Below are 23,073 nucleotides of genomic sequence, written 5' to 3'. Positions count from 1 at the left end.
TTTCCGATTTTTCTAGGGGTCCGGGAATTTTCTAAAGTCGATTTTTTGGTTTTTCGCGTTTTTCTCGGCTCTTGGGCCTCCTAGAGCAAAACGGGCCCGGATTTGGGATCACACGGTTTTTCGTCCGTATCTTTGGAAATATCACAGCTAGGATAATTTGGCTGGCGCCATTGGAATCGTGAGACGATTTCCGATTTTTCTAGGGGTCCGCGAATTGCCCACAGTAGATTTTTTCGTTTTGCGAAAATCACACCATTTTTTGACCATATCTTTGGAAATATCACAGCTAGGACAATTTGGCTGGCGCCATTGGATTCGCAATACGATTTCCGATTTTTCTAGGGGTGCGGGAATTTTCTAAAGTCGATTTTTTGGTTTTTCGCGTTTTTCTCGGCTCCTGGGCCTCCTAGAGCAAAACGGGCCCGGATTTGGGATCACACCGTTTTTCGTCCATATCTTTGGAAATATCATAGCTAGGACAATTTGGCTGGCACCATTGCATTCGTGAGAGGATTTCCGATTTTTCTAGGGGTCCGGGAATTTTCTAAAGTCGATTTTTTGGTTTTTCGCGTTTTTCTCGGCTCCTGGGCCTCCTAGAGCCAAACGGGCCCGGATTTGGGATCACACCGTTCTTCGCCCATATCTTTGGAAATATCATAGCTAGGGCAATTTGGCTGGCGCCATTTGATTCGTTAGACGATTTCCGATTTTTCTAGGGGTCCGCGAATTGTCCACAGTCGATTTTTTCGTTTTTCGCATTTTTCTCGGCTCCTTGGCCTCTTAGAGCCAAACGGGCCCGGATTTGGACTCAGACCGATTTTCGCCCATTTCTTTGGAACTATAATATCTAGGGTAATTTGTTCGGCGGCATTGGATTCGTGAGATGATTTCCGATTTTTCTAGGGGTCCGGGAATTGTCCACAGTCGATTTTTTGGTTTTTCGCGTTTTTCTCGGCTCCTGGGCCTCCTAGAGCCAAACGGGCCCGGATTTGGGATCACACCGTTCTTCGCCCATAACTTTGGAAATATCATAGCTAGGGCAATTTGGCTGGCGCCATTGGATTCGTGAGAGGATTTCCGATTTTTCTAGGGGTCCGGGAATTTTCTAAAGTCGATTTTTTCGTTTATCGCGTTTTTCTCGGCTCCCGGGCCTCCTAGAGCAAAACGGGCCCGGATTTGGGATCACACGGTTTTTCGTCCCTATCTTTGGAAATATCACAGCTAGGACAATTTGGCTGGCGCCATTGGAATCGTGAGAGGATTTCCGATTTTTCTAGGGGTCCGGGAATTTTCTAAAGTCGATTTTTTCGTTTTTCGCGTTTTTCTCGGCTCCTGGGCCTCCTAGAGCAAAACGGGCCCGGATTTGGGATCACACGGTTTTTCGTCCGTATCTTTGGAAATATCACAGCTAGGACAATTTGGCTGGCGCCATTGGATTCGCAATACGATTTCCGATTTTTCTAGGGGTCCGGGAATTTTCTAAAGTCGATTTTTTGGTTTTTCGCGTTTTTCTCGGCTCCTGGGCCTCCTAGAGCAAAACGGGCCCGGATTTGGGATCACACGGTTTTTCGTCCGTATCTTTGGAAATATCACAGCTAGGATAATTTGGCTGGCGCCATTGGAATCGTGAGACGATTTCCGTTTTTTCTAGGGGTCCGCGAATTGCCCACAGTAGATTTTTTCGTTTTGCGAAAATCACACCGTTTTTTGACCATATCTTTGGAAATATCATAGCTAGGACAATTTGACTGGCCTCATCGGATTCGTGAGACGATTTCCGATTTTTCTAGGGGTCCGGGAATTTTCTAGAGTCGATTTTTTCGTTTTTCGCGTTTTTCTCGGCTCCTGGCCCTCCTAGAGCAGAACGGGCCCTCATTTTGGATCACAGCGTTTTTAGCCCATATCTCTGGAAATATCATAGCTAGAACACTTTGGCTAGCGTCATTGAAATCGTGAGACGATTTCCGATTTTTCAAGGGGTCCGCGAATTGCCCACAGTACATTTTTTCGTTTTGCGCATTTTTCTCGGCTCCTGGCCCTCCTAGAAGAAAACGGGCCCGGATTTGGCATCACACGGTTTTTCGTCCCTATCTTTGGAAATATCACAGCTAGGACAATTTGGCTGGCGCCATTGGAATCGTGAGAGGATTTCCGATTTTTCTAGGGGTCCGGGAATTTTCTAAAGTCGATTTTTTCGTTTTTCGCGTTTTTCTCGGCTCCTGGGCCTCCTAGAGCAAAACGGGCCCGGATTTGGGATCACACCGTTTTTCGTCCATATCTTTGGAAATATCATAGCTAGGACAATTTGGCTGGCGCCATTGGATTCGCAATACGATTTCCGATTTTTCTAGGGGTCCGGGAATTTTCTAAAGTCGATTTTTTCGTTTTTCGCGTTTTTCTCGGCTCCTGGGCCTCCTAGAGCAAAACGGGCCCGGATTTGGGATCACACCGTTTTTCGTCCATATCTTTGGAAATATCATAGCTAGGACAATTTGGCTGGCGCCATTGGATTCGCAATACGATTTCCGATTTTTCTAGGGGTCCGGGAATTGTCCACAGTCGATTTTTTGGTTTTTCGCGTTTTTCTCGGCTCCTGGGCCTCCTAGAGCCAAACGGGCCTGGATTTGGGATCACACCGTTTTTCGTCCATTTCTTTGGAACTATAATATCTAGGGTAATTTGTTCGGCGGCATTGGATTCGTGAGATGATTTCCGATTTTTCTAGGGGTCCGCGAATTGTCCACAGTCGTTTTTTTCGTTTTTCGCATTTTTCTCGGCTCCTGGGCCTCTTAGAGCAAAACGGGCCCTGATTTGGGATCACACCGTTTTTAGCCCATATCTTTGGAAATATCATAGCGAGAACACTTTGGCTACCGCCATTGGATTCGTGAGACGATTTCCGATTTTTCCATGGGTCCGGGACTTTTCTAAAGTCGATTTTTTCGTTTTTCGCGTTTTTCTCGGCTCCTGGGCCTCCTAGAGCAAAACGGGCCCGGATTTGGGATCACACCGTTTTTCGTCCATATCTTTGGAAATATCATAGCTAGGACAATTTGGCTGGCTCCATTGGATTCGTGAGACGATTTCCGATTTTTCTAGGGGTCCGGGAATTTTCTAAAGTCGATTTTTTCGTTTTTCGCGTTTTTCTCGGCTCCTGGCCCTCCTAGAGCAGAACGGGCCCTCATTTGGGATCACAGCGTTTTTAGCCCATATCTTTGGAAATATCATAGCTAGAACACTTTGGCTAGCGTCATTGGAATCGTGAGACGATTTCCGATTTTTCTAGGGGTCCGCGAATTGCCCACAGTACATTTTTTCGTTTTGCGCGTTTTTCTCGGCTCCTGGCCCTCCTAGAGCAAAACGAGCCCGGATTTGGGATCACACAGTTTTTCGTCCATTTCTTTGGAACTATAATATCTAGGGTAATTTGTTCGGCGGCATTGGATTCGTGAGATGATTTCCGATTTTTCTAGGGGTCCAGGAATTGTCCACAGTCGATTTTTTCGTTTTTCGCATTTTTCTCGGCTCCTGGCCCTCCTAGAAGAAAACGGGCCCGGATTTGGGATCACACCGTTTTCTGTCCATATCTTTGGAAATATCATAGCTAGGATAATTTGGCTGGCGCCATTGGAATCGCTAGACGATTTCCGATTTTTCTAGGTGTCCGGGAATTTTCTAAAGTCGATTTTTTCGATTTTCGCGTTTTTCTCGGCTCCTGGGCCTCCTAGAGCAAAACGGGCCCGGATTTGGGATCACACGGTTTTTCGTCCCTATCTTTGGAAATATCACAGCTAGGACAATTTGGCTGGCGCCATTGGATTCGCAATACGATTTCCGATTTTTCTAGGGGTCCGGGAATTTTCTAAAGTCGATTTTTTCGTTTTTCGCGTTTTTCTCGGCTCCTGGGCCTCCTAGAGCAAAATGGGCCCTGATTTGGGATGACACCGTTTTTAGCCCATATCTTTGGAAATATCATAGCTAGAACACTTTGGCTAGCGCCATTGGATTCGTGAGACGATTTCCGATTTTTCTAGGTGTCCGGGAATTTTCTAAAGTCTATTTTTTTTTTTCGCGTTTTTCTCGGATCCTGGGCCTCCTAGAGCCAAACGGGCGCGGATTTGGGATCACACCGTTCTTCGCCCATATCTTTGGAAATATCATAGCTAGGGCTATTTGGCTGGCGCCATTGGATTCGTGAGACGATTTCCGATTTTTCTAGGGGTCCGGGAATTTTCTAAAGTCGATTTTTTCGTTTTTCGCGTTTTTCTCGGCTCCTGGGCCTCCTAGAGCAAAACGGGCCCGGATTTGGACTCAGACCGATTTTCGCCCATTTCTTTGGAACTATAATATCTAGGGTAATTTGTTCGGCGGCATTGGATTCGTGAGATGATTTCCGATTTTTCTAGGGGTCCGGGAATTGTCCACAGTCGATTTTTTGGTTTTTCGCGTTTTTCTCGGCTCCTGGGCCTCCTAGAGCCAAACGGGCCCGGATTTGGGATCACACCGTTCTTCGCCCATAACTTTGGAAATATCATAGCTAGGGCAATTTGGCTGGCGCCATTGGATTCGTGAGAGGATTTCCGATTTTTCTAGGGGTCCGGGAATTTTCTAAAGTCGATTTTTTCGTTTATCGCGTTTTTCTCGGCTCCCGGGCCTCCTAGAGCAAAACGGGCCCGGATTTGGGATCACACGGTTTTTCGTCCCTATCTTTGGAAATATCACAGCTAGGACAATTTGGCTGGCGCCATTGGATTCGTGAGAGGATTTCCGATTTTTCTAGGGGTCCGGGAATTTTCTAAAGTCGATTTTTTCGTTTTTCGCGTTTTTCTCGGCTCCTGGGCCTCCTAGAGCAAAACGGGCCCGGATTTGGGATCACACCGTTTTTCGTCCATATCTTTGGAAATATCATAGCTAGGACAATTTGGCTGGCGCCATTGGATTCGCAATACGATTTCCGATTTTTCTAGGGGTACGGGAATTTTCTAAAGTCGATTTTTTCGTTTTTCGCGTTTTTCTCGGCTCCTGGGCCTCCTAGAGCAAAACGGGCCCGGATTTGGGATCACACCGTTTTTCGTCCATATCTTTGGAAATATCATAGCTAGGACAATTTGGCTGGCGCCATTGGATTCGCAATACGATTTCCGATTTTTCTAGGGGTCCGGGAATTGTCCACAGTCGATTTTTTGGTTTTTCGCGTTTTTCTCGGCTCCTGGGCCTCCTAGAGCAAAATGGGCCCTGATTTGGGATGACACCGTTTTTAGCCCATATCTTTGGAAATATCATAGCTAGAACACTTTGGCTAGCGCCATTGGATTCGTGAGACGATTTCCGATTTTTCTAGGGGTTCGGGAATTTTCTAAAGTCTATTTTTTTTTTCGCGTTTTTCTCGGATCCTGGGCCTCCTAGAGCCAAACGGGCGCGGATTTGGGATCACACCGTTCTTCGCCCATATCTTTGGAAATATCATAGCTAGGGCTATTTGGCTGGCGCCATTGGATTCGTGAGACGATTTCCGATTTTTCTAGGGGTCCGGGAATTTTCTAAAGTCGATTTTTTCGTTTTTCGCGTTTTTCTCGGCTCCTGGGCCTCCTAGAGCAAAACGGGCCCGGATTTGGACTCAGACCGATTTTCGCCCATTTCTTTGGAACTATAATATCTAGGGTAATTTGTTCGGCGGCATTGGATTCGTGAGATGATTTCCGATTTTTCTAGGGGTCCGGGAATTGTCCACAGTCGATTTTTTGGTTTTTCGCGTTTTTCTCGGCTCCTGGCCCTCCTAGAGCAAAACGGGCCCGGATTTGGGATCACACCGTTTTTCGTCCATTTCTTTGGAACTATCATAGCTAGGATAATTTGGCTGGCGCCATTGGAATCGTGAGACGATTTCCGATTTTTCTAGGGGTCCGCGAATTGCCCACAGTAGATTTTTTCGTTTTGCGAAAGGCACACCGTTTGTTGACCATATCTTTGGAAATATCATAGCTAGGACAATTTGACTGGCCTCATTGGATGCGTGAGACGATTTCCGATTTTTCTAGGGGTCCGGGAATTTTCTAAAGTCGATTTTTTCGTTTTTCGCGTTTTTCTCGGCTCCTGGCCCTCCTAGAGCAGAACGGGCCCTCATTTGGGATCACAGCGTTTTTAGCCCATATCTTTGGAAATATCATAGCTAGAACACTTTGGCTAGCGTCATTGGATTCGCAATACGATTTCCGATTTTTCTAGGGGTCCGGGAATTGTCCACAGTCGATTTTTTCGTTTTTCGCATTTTTCTCGGCTCCTGGCCCTCCTAGAAGAAAACGGGCCCGGATTTGGGATCACACCGTTTTCTGTCCATATCTTTGGAAATATCATAGCTAGGATAATTTGGCTGGCGCCATTGGAATCGCTAGACGATTTCCGATTTTTCTAGGTGTCCGGGAATTTTCTAAAGTCGATTTTTTCGATTTTCGCGTTTTTCTCGGCTCCTGGGCCTCCTAGAGCAAAACGGGCCCGGATTTGGGATCACACGGTTTTTCGTCCCTATCTTTGGAAATATCACAGCTAGGACAATTTGGCTGGCGCCATTGGATTCGCAATACGATTTCCGATTTTTCTAGTGGTCCGGGAATTTTCTAAAGTCGATTTTTTCGTTTTTCGCGTTTTTCTCGGCTCCTGGGCCTCCTAGAGCAAAATGGGCCCTGATTTGGGATGACACCGTTTTTAGCCCATATCTTTGGAAATATCATAGCTAGAACACTTTGGCTAGCGCCATTGGATTCGTGAGACGATTTCCGATTTTTCTAGGGGTCCGGGAATTTTCTAAAGTCTATTTTTTTTTTTCGCGTTTTTCTCGGATCCTGGGCCTCCTAGAGCCAAACGGGCGCGGATTTGGGATCACACCGTTCTTCGCCCATATCTTTGGAAATATCACAGCTAGGACAATTTGGCTGGCGCCATTGGATTCGCAATACGATTTCCGATTTTTCTAGGGGTCCGGGAATTTTCTAAAGTCGATTTTTTCGTTTTTCGCGTTTTTCTCGGCTCCTGGGCCTCCTAGAGCAAAATGGGCCCTGATTTGGGATGACACCGTTTTTAGCCCATATCTTTGGAAATATCATAGCTAGAACACTTTGGCTAGCGCCATTGGATTCGTGAGACGATTTCCGATTTTTCTAGGTGTCCGGGAATTTTCTAAAGTCTATTTTTTTTTTTCGCGTTTTTCTCGGATCCTGGGCCTCCTAGAGCCAAACGGGCGCGGATTTGGGATCACACCGTTCTTCGCCCATATCTTTGGAAATATCATAGCTAGGGCTATTTGGCTGGCGCCATTGGATTCGTGAGACGATTTCCGATTTTTCTAGGGGTCCGGGAATTTTCTAAAGTCGATTTTTTCGTTTTTCGCGTTTTTCTCGGCTCCTGGGCCTCCTAGAGCAAAACGGGCCCGGATTTGGACTCAGACCGATTTTCGCCCATTTCTTTGGAACTATAATATCTAGGGTAATTTGTTCGGCGGCATTGGATTCGTGAGATGATTTCCGATTTTTCTAGGGGTCCGGGAATTGTCCACAGTCGATTTTTTGGTTTTTCGCGTTTTTCTCGGCTCCTGGGCCTCCTAGAGCCAAACGGGCCCGGATTTGGGATCACACCGTTCTTCGCCCATAACTTTGGAAATATCATAGCTAGGGCAATTTGGCTGGCGCCATTGGATTCGTGAGAGGATTTCCGATTTTTCTAGGGGTCCGGGAATTTTCTAAAGTCGATTTTTTCGTTTATCGCGTTTTTCTCGGCTCCCGGGCCTCCTAGAGCAAAACGGGCCCGGATTTGGGATCACACGGTTTTTCGTCCCTATCTTTGGAAATATCACAGCTAGGACAATTTGGCTGGCGCCATTGGATTCGTGAGAGGATTTCCGATTTTTCTAGGGGTCCGGGAATTTTCTAAAGTCGATTTTTTCGTTTTTCGCGTTTTTCTCGGCTCCTGGGCCTCCTAGAGCAAAACGGGCCCGGATTTGGGATCACACGGTTTTTCGTCCGTATCTTTGGAAATATCACAGCTAGGACAATTTGGCTGGCGCCATTGGATTCGCAATACGATTTCCGATTTTTCTAGGGGTCCGGGAATTTTCTAAAGTCGATTTTTTGGTTTTTCGCGTTTTTCTCGGCTCTTGGGCGTCCTAGAGCAAAACGGGCCCGGATTTGGGATCACACGGTTTTTCGTCCGTATCTTTGGAAATATCACAGCTAGGATAATTTGGCTGGCGCCATTGGAATCGTGAGACGATTTCCGATTTTTCTAGGGGTCCGCGAATTGCCCACAGTAGATTTTTTCGTTTTGCGAAAATCACACCGTTTTTTGACCATATCTTTGGAAATATCACAGCTAGGACAATTTGGCTGGCGCCATTGGATTCGCAATACGATTTCCGATTTTTCTAGGGGTCCGGGAATTTTCTAAAGTCGATTTTTTGGTTTTTCGCGTTTTTCTCGGCTCCTGGGCCTCCTAGAGCAAAACGGGCCCGGATTTGGGATCACACCGTTTTTCGTCCATATCTTTGGAAATATCATAGCTAGGACAATTTGGCTGGCACCATTGCATTCGTGAGAGGATTTCCGATTTTTCTAGGGGTCCGGGAATTTTCTAAAGTCGATTTTTTGGTTTTTCGCGTTTTTCTCGGCTCCTGGGCCTCCTAGAGCCAAACGGGCCCGGATTTGGGATCACACCGTTCTTCGCCCATATCTTTGGAAATATCATAGCTAGGGCAATTTGGCTGGCGCCATTTGATTCGTTAGACGATTTCCGATTTTTCTAGGGGTCCGCGAATTGTCCACAGTCGATTTTTTCGTTTTTCGCATTTTTCTCGGCTCCTTGGCCTCTTAGAGCCAAACGGGCCCGGATTTGGACTCAGACCGATTTTCGCCCATTTCTTTGGAACTATAATATCTAGGGTAATTTGTTCGGCGGCATTGGATTCGTGAGATGATTTCCGATTTTTCTAGGGGTCCGGGAATTGTCCACAGTCGATTTTTTGGTTTTTCGCGTTTTTCTCGGCTCCTGGGCCTCCTAGAGCCAAACGGGCCCGGATTTGGGATCACACCGTTCTTCGCCCATAACTTTGGAAATATCATAGCTAGGGCAATTTGGCTGGCGCCATTGGATTCGTGAGAGGATTTCCGATTTTTCTAGGGGTCCGGGAATTTTCTAAAGTCGATTTTTTCGTTTATCGCGTTTTTCTCGGCTCCCGGGCCTCCTAGAGCAAAACGGGCCCGGATTTGGGATCACACGGTTTTTCGTCCCTATCTTTGGAAATATCACAGCTAGGACAATTTGGCTGGCGCCATTGGAATCGTGAGAGGATTTCCGATTTTTCTAGGGGTCCGGGAATTTTCTAAAGTCGATTTTTTCGTTTTTCGCGTTTTTCTCGGCTCCTGGGCCTCCTAGAGCAAAACGGGCCCGGATTTGGGATCACACCGTTTTTCGTCCATATCTTTGGAAATATCATAGCTAGGACAATTTGGCTGGCGCCATTGGATTCGCAATACGATTTCCGATTTTTCTAGGGGTCCGGGAATTTTCTAAAGTCGATTTTTTCGTTTTTCGCGTTTTTCTCGGCTCCTGGGCCTCCTAGAGCAAAACGGGCCCGGATTTGGGATCACACCGTTTTTCGTCCATATCTTTGGAAATATCATAGCTAGGACAATTTGGCTGGCGCCATTGGATTCGCAATACGATTTCCGATTTTTCTAGGGGTCCGGGAATTGTCCACAGTCGATTTTTTGGTTTTTCGCGTTTTTCTCGGCTCCTGGGCCTCCTAGAGCCAAACGGGCCTGGATTTGGGATCACACCGTTTTTCGTCCATTTCTTTGGAACTATAATATCTAGGGTAATTTGTTCGGCGGCATTGGATTCGTGAGATGATTTCCGATTTTTCTAGGGGTCCGCGAATTGTCCACAGTCGTTTTTTTCGTTTTTCGCATTTTTCTCGGCTCCTGGGCCTCTTAGAGCAAAACGGGCCCTGATTTGGGATCACACCGTTTTTAGCCCATATCTTTGGAAATATCATAGCGAGAACACTTTGGCTACCGCCATTGGATTCGTGAGACGATTTCCGATTTTTCCATGGGTCCGGGACTTTTCTAAAGTCGATTTTTTCGTTTTTCGCGTTTTTCTCGGCTCCTGGGCCTCCTAGAGCAAAACGGGCCCGGATTTGGGATCACACCGTTTTTCGTCCATATCTTTGGAAATATCATAGCTAGGACAATTTGGCTGGCTCCATTGGATTCGTGAGACGATTTCCGATTTTTCTAGGGGTCCGGGAATTTTCTAAAGTCGATTTTTTCGTTTTTCGCGTTTTTCTCGGCTCCTGGCCCTCCTAGAGCAGAACGGGCCCTCATTTGGGATCACAGCGTTTTTAGCCCATATCTTTGGAAATATCATAGCTAGAACACTTTGGCTAGCGTCATTGGAATCGTGAGACGATTTCCGATTTTTCTAGGGGTCCGCGAATTGCCCACAGTACATTTTTTCGTTTTGCGCGTTTTTCTCGGCTCCTGGCCCTCCTAGAGCAAAACGAGCCCGGATTTGGGATCACACAGTTTTTCGTCCATTTCTTTGGAACTATAATATCTAGGGTAATTTGTTCGGCGGCATTGGATTCGTGAGATGATTTCCGATTTTTCTAGGGGTCCAGGAATTGTCCACAGTCGATTTTTTCGTTTTTCGCATTTTTCTCGGCTCCTGGCCCTCCTAGAAGAAAACGGGCCCGGATTTGGGATCACACCGTTTTCTGTCCATATCTTTGGAAATATCATAGCTAGGATAATTTGGCTGGCGCCATTGGAATCGCTAGACGATTTCCGATTTTTCTAGGTGTCCGGGAATTTTCTAAAGTCGATTTTTTCGATTTTCGCGTTTTTCTCGGCTCCTGGGCCTCCTAGAGCAAAACGGGCCCGGATTTGGGATCACACGGTTTTTCGTCCCTATCTTTGGAAATATCACAGCTAGGACAATTTGGCTGGCGCCATTGGATTCGCAATACGATTTCCGATTTTTCTAGGGGTCCGGGAATTTTCTAAAGTCGATTTTTTCGTTTTTCGCGTTTTTCTCGGCTCCTGGGCCTCCTAGAGCAAAATGGGCCCTGATTTGGGATGACACCGTTTTTAGCCCATATCTTTGGAAATATCATAGCTAGAACACTTTGGCTAGCGCCATTGGATTCGTGAGACGATTTCCGATTTTTCTAGGTGTCCGGGAATTTTCTAAAGTCTATTTTTTTTTTTCGCGTTTTTCTCGGATCCTGGGCCTCCTAGAGCCAAACGGGCGCGGATTTGGGATCACACCGTTCTTCGCCCATATCTTTGGAAATATCATAGCTAGGGCTATTTGGCTGGCGCCATTGGATTCGTGAGACGATTTCCGATTTTTCTAGGGGTCCGGGAATTTTCTAAAGTCGATTTTTTCGTTTTTCGCGTTTTTCTCGGCTCCTGGGCCTCCTAGAGCAAAACGGGCCCGGATTTGGGATCACACCGTTTTTCGTCCATATCTTTGGAAATATCATAGCTAGGACAATTTGGCTGGCGCCATTGGATTCGCAATACGATTTCCGATTTTTCTAGGGGTACGGGAATTTTCTAAAGTCGATTTTTTCGTTTTTCGCGTTTTTCTCGGCTCCTGGGCCTCCTAGAGCAAAACGGGCCCGGATTTGGGATCACACCGTTTTTCGTCCATATCTTTGGAAATATCATAGCTAGGACAATTTGGCTGGCGCCATTGGATTCGCAATACGATTTCCGATTTTTCTAGGGGTCCGGGAATTGTCCACAGTCGATTTTTTGGTTTTTCGCGTTTTTCTCGGCTCCTGGGCCTCCTAGAGCAAAATGGGCCCTGATTTGGGATGACACCGTTTTTAGCCCATATCTTTGGAAATATCATAGCTAGAACACTTTGGCTAGCGCCATTGGATTCGTGAGACGATTTCCGATTTTTCTAGGGGTTCGGGAATTTTCTAAAGTCTATTTTTTTTTTCGCGTTTTTCTCGGATCCTGGGCCTCCTAGAGCCAAACGGGCGCGGATTTGGGATCACACCGTTCTTCGCCCATATCTTTGGAAATATCATAGCTAGGGCTATTTGGCTGGCGCCATTGGATTCGTGAGACGATTTCCGATTTTTCTAGGGGTCCGGGAATTTTCTAAAGTCGATTTTTTCGTTTTTCGCGTTTTTCTCGGCTCCTGGGCCTCCTAGAGCAAAACGGGCCCGGATTTGGACTCAGACCGATTTTCGCCCATTTCTTTGGAACTATAATATCTAGGGTAATTTGTTCGGCGGCATTGGATTCGTGAGATGATTTCCGATTTTTCTAGGGGTCCGGGAATTGTCCACAGTCGATTTTTTGGTTTTTCGCGTTTTTCTCGGCTCCTGGCCCTCCTAGAGCAAAACGGGCCCGGATTTGGGATCACACCGTTTTTCGTCCATTTCTTTGGAACTATCATAGCTAGGATAATTTGGCTGGCGCCATTGGAATCGTGAGACGATTTCCGATTTTTCTAGGGGTCCGCGAATTGCCCACAGTAGATTTTTTCGTTTTGCGAAAATCACACCGTTTGTTGACCATATCTTTGGAAATATCATAGCTAGGACAATTTGACTGGCCTCATTGGATGCGTGAGACGATTTCCGATTTTTCTAGGGGTCCGGGAATTTTCTAAAGTCGATTTTTTCGTTTTTCGCGTTTTTCTCGGCTCCTGGCCCTCCTAGAGCAGAACGGGCCCTCATTTGGGATCACAGCGTTTTTAGCCCATATCTTTGGAAATATCATAGCTAGAACACTTTGGCTAGCGTCATTGGATTCGCAATACGATTTCCGATTTTTCTAGGGGTCCGGGAATTGTCCACAGTCGATTTTTTCGTTTTTCGCATTTTTCTCGGCTCCTGGCCCTCCTAGAAGAAAACGGGCCCGGATTTGGGATCACACCGTTTTCTGTCCATATCTTTGGAAATATCATAGCTAGGATAATTTGGCTGGCGCCATTGGAATCGCTAGACGATTTCCGATTTTTCTAGGTGTCCGGGAATTTTCTAAAGTCGATTTTTTCGATTTTCGCGTTTTTCTCGGCTCCTGGGCCTCCTAGAGCAAAACGGGCCCGGATTTGGGATCACACGGTTTTTCGTCCCTATCTTTGGAAATATCACAGCTAGGACAATTTGGCTGGCGCCATTGGATTCGCAATACGATTTCCGATTTTTCTAGGGGTCCGGGAATTTTCTAAAGTCGATTTTTTCGTTTTTCGCGTTTTTCTCGGCTCCTGGGCCTCCTAGAGCAAAATGGGCCGTGATTTGGGATGACACCGTTTTTAGCCCATATCTTTGGAAATATCATAGCTAGAACACTTTGGCTAGCGCCATTGGATTCGTGAGACGATTTCCGATTTTTCTAGGGGTCCGGGAATTTTCTAAAGTCTATTTTTTTTTTTCGCGTTTTTCTCGGATCCTGGGCCTCCTAGAGCCAAACGGGCGCGGATTTGGGATCACACCGTTCTTCGCCCATATCTTTGGAAATATCATAGCTAGGGCTATTTGGCTGGCGCCATTGGATTCGTGAGACGATTTCCGATTTTTCTAGGGGTCCGGGAATTTTCTAAAGTCGATTTTTTCGTTTTTCGCGTTTTTCTCGGCTCCTGGGCCTCCTAGAGCAAAACGGGCCCGGATTTGGACTCAGACCGATTTTCGCCCATTTCTTTGGAACTATAATATCTAGGGTAATTTGTTCGGCGGCATTGGATTCGTGAGATGATTTCCGATTTTTCTAGGGGTCCGGGAATTGTCCACAGTCGATTTTTTGGTTTTTCGCGTTTTTCTCGGCTCCTGGCCCTCCTAGAGCAAAACGGGCCCGGATTTGGGATCACACCGTTTTTCGTCCCTATCTTTGGAAATATCACAGCTAGGACAATTTGGCTGGCGCCATTGGATTCGCAATACGATTTCCGATTTTTCTAGGGGTCCGGGAATTTTCTAAAGTCGATTTTTTCGTTTTTCGCGTTTTTCTCGGCTCCTGGGCCTCCTAGAGCAAAATGGGCCCTGATTTGGGATGACACCGTTTTTAGCCCATATCTTTGGAAATATCATAGCTAGAACACTTTGGCTAGCGCCATTGGATTCGTGAGACGATTTCCGATTTTTCTAGGTGTCCGGGAATTTTCTAAAGTCTATTTTTTTTTTTCGCGTTTTTCTCGGATCCTGGGCCTCCTAGAGCCAAACGGGCGCGGATTTGGGATCACACCGTTCTTCGCCCATATCTTTGGAAATATCATAGCTAGGGCTATTTGGCTGGCGCCATTGGATTCGTGAGACGATTTCCGATTTTTCTAGGGGTCCGGGAATTTTCTAAAGTCGATTTTTTCGTTTTTCGCGTTTTTCTCGGCTCCTGGGCCTCCTAGAGCAAAACGGGCCCGGATTTGGACTCAGACCGATTTTCGCCCATTTCTTTGGAACTATAATATCTAGGGTAATTTGTTCGGCGGCATTGGATTCGTGAGATGATTTCCGATTTTTCTAGGGGTCCGGGAATTGTCCACAGTCGATTTTTTGGTTTTTCGCGTTTTTCTCGGCTCCTGGGCCTCCTAGAGCCAAACGGGCCCGGATTTGGGATCACACCGTTCTTCGCCCATAACTTTGGAAATATCATAGCTAGGGCAATTTGGCTGGCGCCATTGGATTCGTGAGAGGATTTCCGATTTTTCTAGGGGTCCGGGAATTTTCTAAAGTCGATTTTTTCGTTTATCGCGTTTTTCTCGGCTCCCGGGCCTCCTAGAGCAAAACGGGCCCGGATTTGGGATCACACGGTTTTTCGTCCCTATCTTTGGAAATATCACAGCTAGGACAATTTGGCTGGCGCCATTGGATTCGTGAGAGGATTTCCGATTTTTCTAGGGGTCCGGGAATTTTCTAAAGTCGATTTTTTCGTTTTTCGCGTTTTTCTCGGCTCCTGGGCCTCCTAGAGCAAAACGGGCCCGGATTTGGGATCACACCGTTTTTCGTCCATATCTTTGGAAATATCATAGCTAGGACAATTTGGCTGGCGCCATTGGATTCGCAATACGATTTCCGATTTTTCTAGGGGTACGGGAATTTTCTAAAGTCGATTTTTTCGTTTTTCGCGTTTTTCTCGGCTCCTGGGCCTCCTAGAGCAAAACGGGCCCGGATTTGGGATCACACCGTTTTTCGTCCATATCTTTGGAAATATCATAGCTAGGACAATTTGGCTGGCGCCATTGGATTCGCAATACGATTTCCGATTTTTCTAGGGGTCCGGGAATTGTCCACAGTCGATTTTTTGGTTTTTCGCGTTTTTCTCGGCTCCTGGGCCTCCTAGAGCAAAATGGGCCCTGATTTGGGATGACACCGTTTTTAGCCCATATCTTTGGAAATATCATAGCTAGAACACTTTGGCTAGCGCCATTGGATTCGTGAGACGATTTCCGATTTTTCTAGGGGTTCGGGAATTTTCTAAAGTCTATTTTTTTTTTCGCGTTTTTCTCGGATCCTGGGCCTCCTAGAGCCAAACGGGCGCGGATTTGGGATCACACCGTTCTTCGCCCATATCTTTGGAAATATCATAGCTAGGGCTATTTGGCTGGCGCCATTGGATTCGTGAGACGATTTCCGATTTTTCTAGGGGTCCGGGAATTTTCTAAAGTCGATTTTTTCGTTTTTCGCGTTTTTCTCGGCTCCTGGGCCTCCTAGAGCAAAACGGGCCCGGATTTGGACTCAGACCGATTTTCGCCCATTTCTTTGGAACTATAATATCTAGGGTAATTTGTTCGGCGGCATTGGATTCGTGAGATGATTTCCGATTTTTCTAGGGGTCCGGGAATTGTCCACAGTCGATTTTTTGGTTTTTCGCGTTTTTCTCGGCTCCTGGCCCTCCTAGAGCAAAACGGGCCCGGATTTGGGATCACACCGTTTTTCGTCCATTTCTTTGGAACTATCATAGCTAGGATAATTTGGCTGGCGCCATTGGAATCGTGAGACGATTTCCGATTTTTCTAGGGGTCCGCGAATTGCCCACAGTAGATTTTTTCGTTTTGCGAAAATCACACCGTTTGTTGACCATATCTTTGGAAATATCATAGCTAGGACAATTTGACTGGCCTCATTGGATGCGTGAGACGATTTCCGATTTTTCTAGGGGTCCGGGAATTTTCTAAAGTCGATTTTTTCGTTTTTCGCGTTTTTCTCGGCTCCTGGCCCTCCTAGAGCAGAACGGGCCCTCATTTGGGATCACAGCGTTTTTAGCCCATATCTTTGGAAATATCATAGCTAGAACACTTTGGCTAGCGTCATTGGATTCGCAATACGATTTCCGATTTTTCTAGGGGTCCGGGAATTGTCCACAGTCGATTTTTTCGTTTTTCGCATTTTTCTCGGCTCCTGGCCCTCCTAGAAGAAAACGGGCCCGGATTTGGGATCACACCGTTTTCTGTCCATATCTTTGGAAATATCATAGCTAGGATAATTTGGCTGGCGCCATTGGAATCGCTAGACGATTTCCGATTTTTCTAGGTGTCCGGGAATTTTCTAAAGTCGATTTTTTCGATTTTCGCGTTTTTCTCGGCTCCTGGGCCTCCTAGAGCAAAACGGGCCCGGATTTGGGATCACACGGTTTTTCGTCCCTATCTTTGGAAATATCACAGCTAGGACAATTTGGCTGGCGCCATTGGATTCGCAATACGATTTCCGATTTTTCTAGGGGTCCGGGAATTTTCTAAAGTCGATTTTTTCGTTTTTCGCGTTTTTCTCGGCTCCTGGGCCTCCTAGAGCAAAATGGGCCCTGATTTGGGATGACACCGTTTTTAGCCCATATCTTTGGAAATATCATAGCTAGAACACTTTGGCTAGCGCCATTGGATTCGTGAGACGATTTCCGATTTTTCTAGGGGTCCGGGAATTTTCTAAAGTCTATTTTTTTTTTTCGCGTTTTTCTCGGATCCTGGGCCTCCTAGAGCCAAACGGGCGCGGATTTGGGATCACACCGTTCTTCGCCCATATCTTTGGAAATATCATAGCTAGGGCTATTTGGCTGGCGCCATTGGATTCGTGAGACGATTTCCGATTTTTCTAGGGGTCCGGGAATTTTCTAAAGTCGATTTTTTCGTTTTTCGCGTTTTTCTCGGCTCCTGGGCCTCCTAGAGCAAAACGGGCCCGGATTTGGACTCAGACCGATTTTCGCCCATTTCTTTGGAACTATAATATCTAGGGTAATTTGTTCGGCGGCATTGGATTCGTGAGATGATTTCCGATTTTTCTAGGGGTCCGGGAATTGTCCACAGTCGATTTTTTGGTTTTTCGCGTTTTTCTCGGCTCCTGGCCCTCCTAGAGCAAAACGGGCCCGGATTTGGGATCACACCGTTTTTCGTCCATTTCTTTGGAACTATCATAGCTAGGATAATTTGGCTGGCGCCATTGGAATCGTGAGACGATTTCCGATTTTTCTAGGGGTCCGGGAATTTTCTAAAGTCGTTTTTTTCGTTTTTCGCATTTTTCTCGGCTCCTGGGCCTCTTAGAGCAAAACGGGCCCTGATTTGGGATCACACCGTTTTTACCCCATATCTTTGGAAATATCATAGCGAGAACAATTTGGCTACCGCCATTGGATTCGTGAGACGATTTCCGATTTTTCTAAGGGTCCGGGACTTTTCTAAAGTCGATTTTTTCGTTTTTCGCGTTTTTCTCGGCTCCTGGGCCTCCTAGAGCAAAACGGGCCCGGATTTGGGATCACACCGTTTTTCGTCCATATCTTTGGAAATATCATAGCTAGGACAATTTGGCTGGCGCCATTCGAATCGTGAGACGATTTCCTATTTTTCTAGGGGTCCGGGAATTTTCTAAAGTCGATTTTTTCGTTTTTCGCGTTTTTCTCGGCTCCCGGGCCTCCTAGAGCAAAACGGGCCCGGATTTGGCATCACACGGTTTTTCGTCCCTATCTTTGGAAATATCACAGCTAGGACAATTTGGCTGGCGCCATTGGATTCGCAATACGATTTCCGATTTTTCTCGGGGTCCGGGAATTTTCTAAAATCGATTTTTTCGTTTTTCGCGTTTTTCTCGGCTCCTGGGCCTCCCAGAGCAAAACGGGCCAGGATTTGGGATCACACGGTTTTTCGTCCCTATCTTTGGAAATATCACAGCTAGCACAATTTGGCTGGCGCCATTGGATTCGCAATACGATTTCCGATTTTTCTAGGGGTCCGGGAATTTTCTAAAGTCGATTTTTTCGTTTTTCGCGTTTTTCTCGGCTCCTGGGCCTCCTAGAGCAAAACGGGCCCGGATTTGGACTCAGACCGATTTTCGCCCATTTCTTTGGAACTATAATATCTAGGGTAATTTGTTCGGCGGCATTGGATTCGTGAGATGATTTCCGATTTTTCTAAGGGTCCGGGAATTGTCCACAGTCGATTTTTTCGTTTTTCGCATTTTTCTCGGCTCCTGGCCCTCCTAGAGCAAAATGGGCCCGGATTTGGGATCACACCGTTTTTCGTCCATTTCTTTGGAACTATCATAGCTAGGATAATTTGGCTGGCGCCATTGGAATCGTGAGACGATTTCCGATTTTTCTAGGGGTCCGCGAATTGCCCACAGTAGATTTTTTCGTTTTGCGAAAATCACACCGTTTTTTGACCATATCTTTGGAAATATCATAGCTAGGACAATTTGACTGGCCTCATTGGATGCGTGAGACGATTTCCGATTTTTCTAGGGGTCCGGGAATTTTCTAAAGTCGATTTTTTCGTTTTTCGCGTTTTTCTCGGCTCCTGGCCCTCCTAGAGCAGAACGGGCCCTCATTTGGGATCACAGCGTTTTTAGCCCATATCTTTGGAAATATCATAGCTAGAACACTTTGGCTAGCGTCATTGGAATCGTGAGACGATTTCCGATTTTTTTAGGGGTCCGCGAATTGCCCACAGTACATTTTTTCGTTTTGCGCGTTTTTCTCGGCTCCTGGCCCTCCTAGAGCAAAACGGGCCCGGATTTGGACTCAGACCGATTTTCGCCCATTTCTTTGGAACTATAATATCTAGGGTAATTTGTTCGGCGGCATTGGATTCGTGAGATGATTTCCGATTTTTCTAGGGGTCCGGGAATTGTCCACAGTCGATTTTTTGGTTTTTCACGTTTTTCTCGGCTCCTGGGCCTCCTAGAGCCAAACGGGCCTGGATTTGGGATCACACCGTTCTTCGCCCATATCTTTGGAAATATCATAGCTAGTGCAATTTGGCTGGCGCCATTGGATTCGTGAGACGATTTCCGATTTTTCTAGGGGTCCGCGAATTGTCCACAGTCGATTTTTTCGTTTTTCGCATTTTTCTCGGCTCCTGGCCCTCCTAGAGCAAAACGGGCCCGGATTTTGGATCACACCGTTTTTCGTCCATTTCTTTGGAACTATCATAGCTAGGATAATTTGGCTGGCGCCATTGGAATCATGAGACGATTTCCGATTTTTCTAGGGGTCCGCGAATTGCCCACAGTAGATTTTTTCGTTTTGCGAAAATCACACCGTTTTTTGACCATATCTTTGGAAATATCATAGCTAGGACAATTTGACTGGCCTCATTGGATGCGTGAGACGATTTCCGATTTTTCTAGGGGTCCGGGAATTTTCTAAAGTCGATTTTTTCGTTTTTCGCGTTTTTCTCGGCTCCTGGCCCTCCTAGAGCAGAACGGGCCCTCATTTGGGATCACAGCGTTTTTAGCCCATATCTTTGGAAATATCATAGCTAGAACACTTTGGCTAGCGTCATTGGAATCGTGAGACGATTTCCGATTTTTCTAGGGGTCCGCGAATTGCCAACAGTACATTTTTTCGTTTTGCGCGTTTTTCTCGGCTCCTGGCCCTCCTAGAGCAAAACGGGCCCGGATTTGGGATCACACCGTTTTTCGTCCATTTCTTTGGAACTATAATATCTAGGGTAATTTGTTCGACGGCATTGGATTCGTGAGATGATTTCCGATTTTTCTAGGGGTCCGGGAATTGTCCACAGTCGATTTTTTCGTTTTTCGCCTTTTTCTCGGCTCCTGGCCCTCCTAGAAGAAAACGGGCCCGGATTTGGGATCACACCGTTTTTTGTCCATATCTTTGGAAATATCATAGCTAGGATAATTTGGCTGGCGCCATTGGATTCGCGAGACGATTTCCGATTTTTCTAGGGGTCCGGGAATTTTCTAAAGTCGATTTTTTCGATTTTCGCGTTTTTCTCGGCTCCTGGGCCTCCTAGAGCAAAACGGACCCGGATTTGGGATCACACCGTTTTTTGTCCATATCTTTGGAAATATCATAGCTAGGATAATTTGGCTGGCGCCATTGGAATCGTGAGACGATTTCCGATTTTTCTAGGGGTCCGCGAATTGCCCACAGTAGATTTTTTCGTTTTGCGAAAATCACACCGTTTTTTGACCATATCTTTGGAAATATCATAGCTAGGACAATTTGACTGGCCTCATTGGATTCGTGAGACGATTTCCGATTTTTCTAGGGGTCCGGGAATTTTCTAAAGTCGATTTTTTCGTTTTTCGCGTTTTTCTGGGCTCCTATGCCTCCTAGGGCAAAAAGGGTCTGGATTTTGGAGCCCACCGTTTTACTTCCATATCTTTGGAAATATACTAGTCACCCGTCGAAGCGCATCAGTTCGATTCTTCGGCGCCTGCGCATTAGTCCGATGCCTCTGCGCGTGCTCGTCGGTTCGATTTCTCCGCACCTGCGCATCAGTCCGATTGCTCTCCGCCTGCGCATCAGTCCGACTCCTATGCCTCCTGCGCATCAGTCCGGTTCTTCTGCACATGCGCATCAGTGCGACTCCCCTGCGCCTGAGCGTCAGTCCGAGCCTCCTGCTCCTGCGCATCAGTCCGAATCCTCTGCGCCTGCGCATCAATCGGATTTTTCTGCGCATGCCCATCAGTTCGATTGCTCTCCGCCTGCACATCAGTCCAACTCCTGTGGCTCCTAGAGCAAAAAAGGCCCGGATTTGGGATCACACCGTTTTCCGTCGATATCTTTGGAACTATAAATTACTAGGGTATATAAATTACTAGGGTAATTTGTTCGGCGCTATTGGATTCGCGTGACGATTTACGATTTTTCTACGGGTCCGGGACTTTTCTAAAGTTGATTTTTTCGTTTTTCGCGTTTTTCTCGGCTCCTGGGCCTCCTAGAGCCAAACGGGCCCGGATTTGGGATTACACCGTTCTTCGTCCATATCTTTGGAAATATCATAGCTAGGGCAATTTGGCTGGCGCCATTTGATTCGTGAGACGATTTCCGATTTTTCTAGGGGTCCGCGAATTGTCCACAGTCGATTTTGTCGTTGTTCGCATTTTTCTCGGCTCGTGGGCCTCCTAGAGCAAAACGGGCCCTGATGTGGGATGACACCGTTTTTAGCCCATATCTTTGAAAATATCATAGCTAGAACACTTTGGCTAGCGCCATTGGATTCGTGAGACGATTTCCGATTTTTCTAGGGGTCCGGGAATTTTCTAAATTCGATTTTTTCGTTTTTCGCGTTTTTCTCGGCTCCTGGGCCTCCTAGAGCAAACCGGGCCCGGATTTGGGATCACACGGTTTTTCGTCCCTATCTTTGGAAATATCACAGCTAGGACAATTTGGCTGGCGCCATTGGATTCGCAATACGATTTCCGATTTTTCTAGGGATCCGGGAATTTTCTAAAGTCGATTTTGTCGTTTTTCGCATTTTTCTCGGCTCGTGGGCCTCCTAGAGCAAAACGGGCCCTGATGTGGGATGACACCGTTTTTAGCCCATATCTTTGGAAATATCATAGCTAGAACACTTTGGCTAGCGCCATTGGATTCGTGAGACGATTTCCGATTTTTCTAGGGGTCCGGGAATTTTCTAAATTCGATTTTTTCGTGTTTCGCGTTTTTCTCGGCTCCTGGGCCTCCTAGAGCAAACCGGGCCCGGATTTGGGATCACACGGTTTTTCGTCCCTATCTTTGGAAATATCACAGCTAGGACAATTTGGCTTGCGCCATTGGATTCGCAATACGATTTCCGATTTTTCTAGGGATCCGGGAATTTTCTAAAGTCGATTTTTTCGTTTTTCGCGTTTTTCTCGGCTCCTGGGCCTCCTAGAGCAAAACGGGCCCGGATTTGGGATCACACGGTTTTTCGTCCCTATCTTTGGAAATATCATAGCTAGGACAATTTGGCTGGCGCCATTGGATTCGCAATACGATTTCCGATTTTTCTAGGGGTCCGGGAATTTTCTAAAGTCGATTGTTTGGTTTTTCGCGTTTTTCTCGGCTCTTGGGCCTCCTAGAGCAAAACGGGCCCGGATTTGGGATCACACCGTTTTTCGTCCATTTCTTTGGAACTATAATATCTAGGGTAATTTGTTCGGCGGCATTGGATTCGTGAGATGATTTCCGATTTTTCTAGGGGTCCGGGAATTTTCTAAAGTCGATTTTTTCGTTTTTCGCGTTATTCTCGGCTCCTGGGCCTCCTAGAGCAAAATGGGCCCTGATTTGGGATGACACCGTTTTTAGCCCATATCTTTGGAAATATCATAGCTAGAACACTTTGGCTAGCGCCATTGGATTCGTGAGACGATTTCCGATTTTTCTAGGGGTCCGGGAATTTTCTAAAGTCGATTTTTTCGTTTTTCGCGTTTTTCTCGGCTCCTGGGCCTCCTAGAGCAAAATGGGCCCTGATTTGGGATGACACCGTTTTTAGCCCATATCTTTGGAAATATCATAGCTAGAACACTTTGGCTAGCGCCATTGGATTCGTGAGACGATTTCCGATTTTTCTAGGGGTCCGGGAATTTTCTAAAGTCTATTTTTTTTTTTCGCGTTTTTCTCGGATCCTGGGCCTCCTAGAGCCAAACGGGCGCGGATTTGGGATCACACCGTTCTTCGCCCATATCTTTGGAAATATCATAGCTAGGGCTATTTGGCTGGCGCCATTGGATTCGTGAGACGATTTCCGATTTTTCTAGGGGTCCGGGAATTTTCTAAAGTCGATTTTTTCGTTTTTCGCGTTTTTCTCGGCTCCTGGGCCTCCTAGAGCAAAACGGGCCCGGATTTGGAC

Source organism: Diachasmimorpha longicaudata, chromosome 1 (genome assembly GCF_034640455.1).
Source record: "Diachasmimorpha longicaudata isolate KC_UGA_2023 chromosome 1, iyDiaLong2, whole genome shotgun sequence".
Taxonomy (NCBI): domain Eukaryota; kingdom Metazoa; phylum Arthropoda; class Insecta; order Hymenoptera; family Braconidae; genus Diachasmimorpha; species Diachasmimorpha longicaudata.
Note: the sequence above shows the minus strand (reverse complement) of the source record.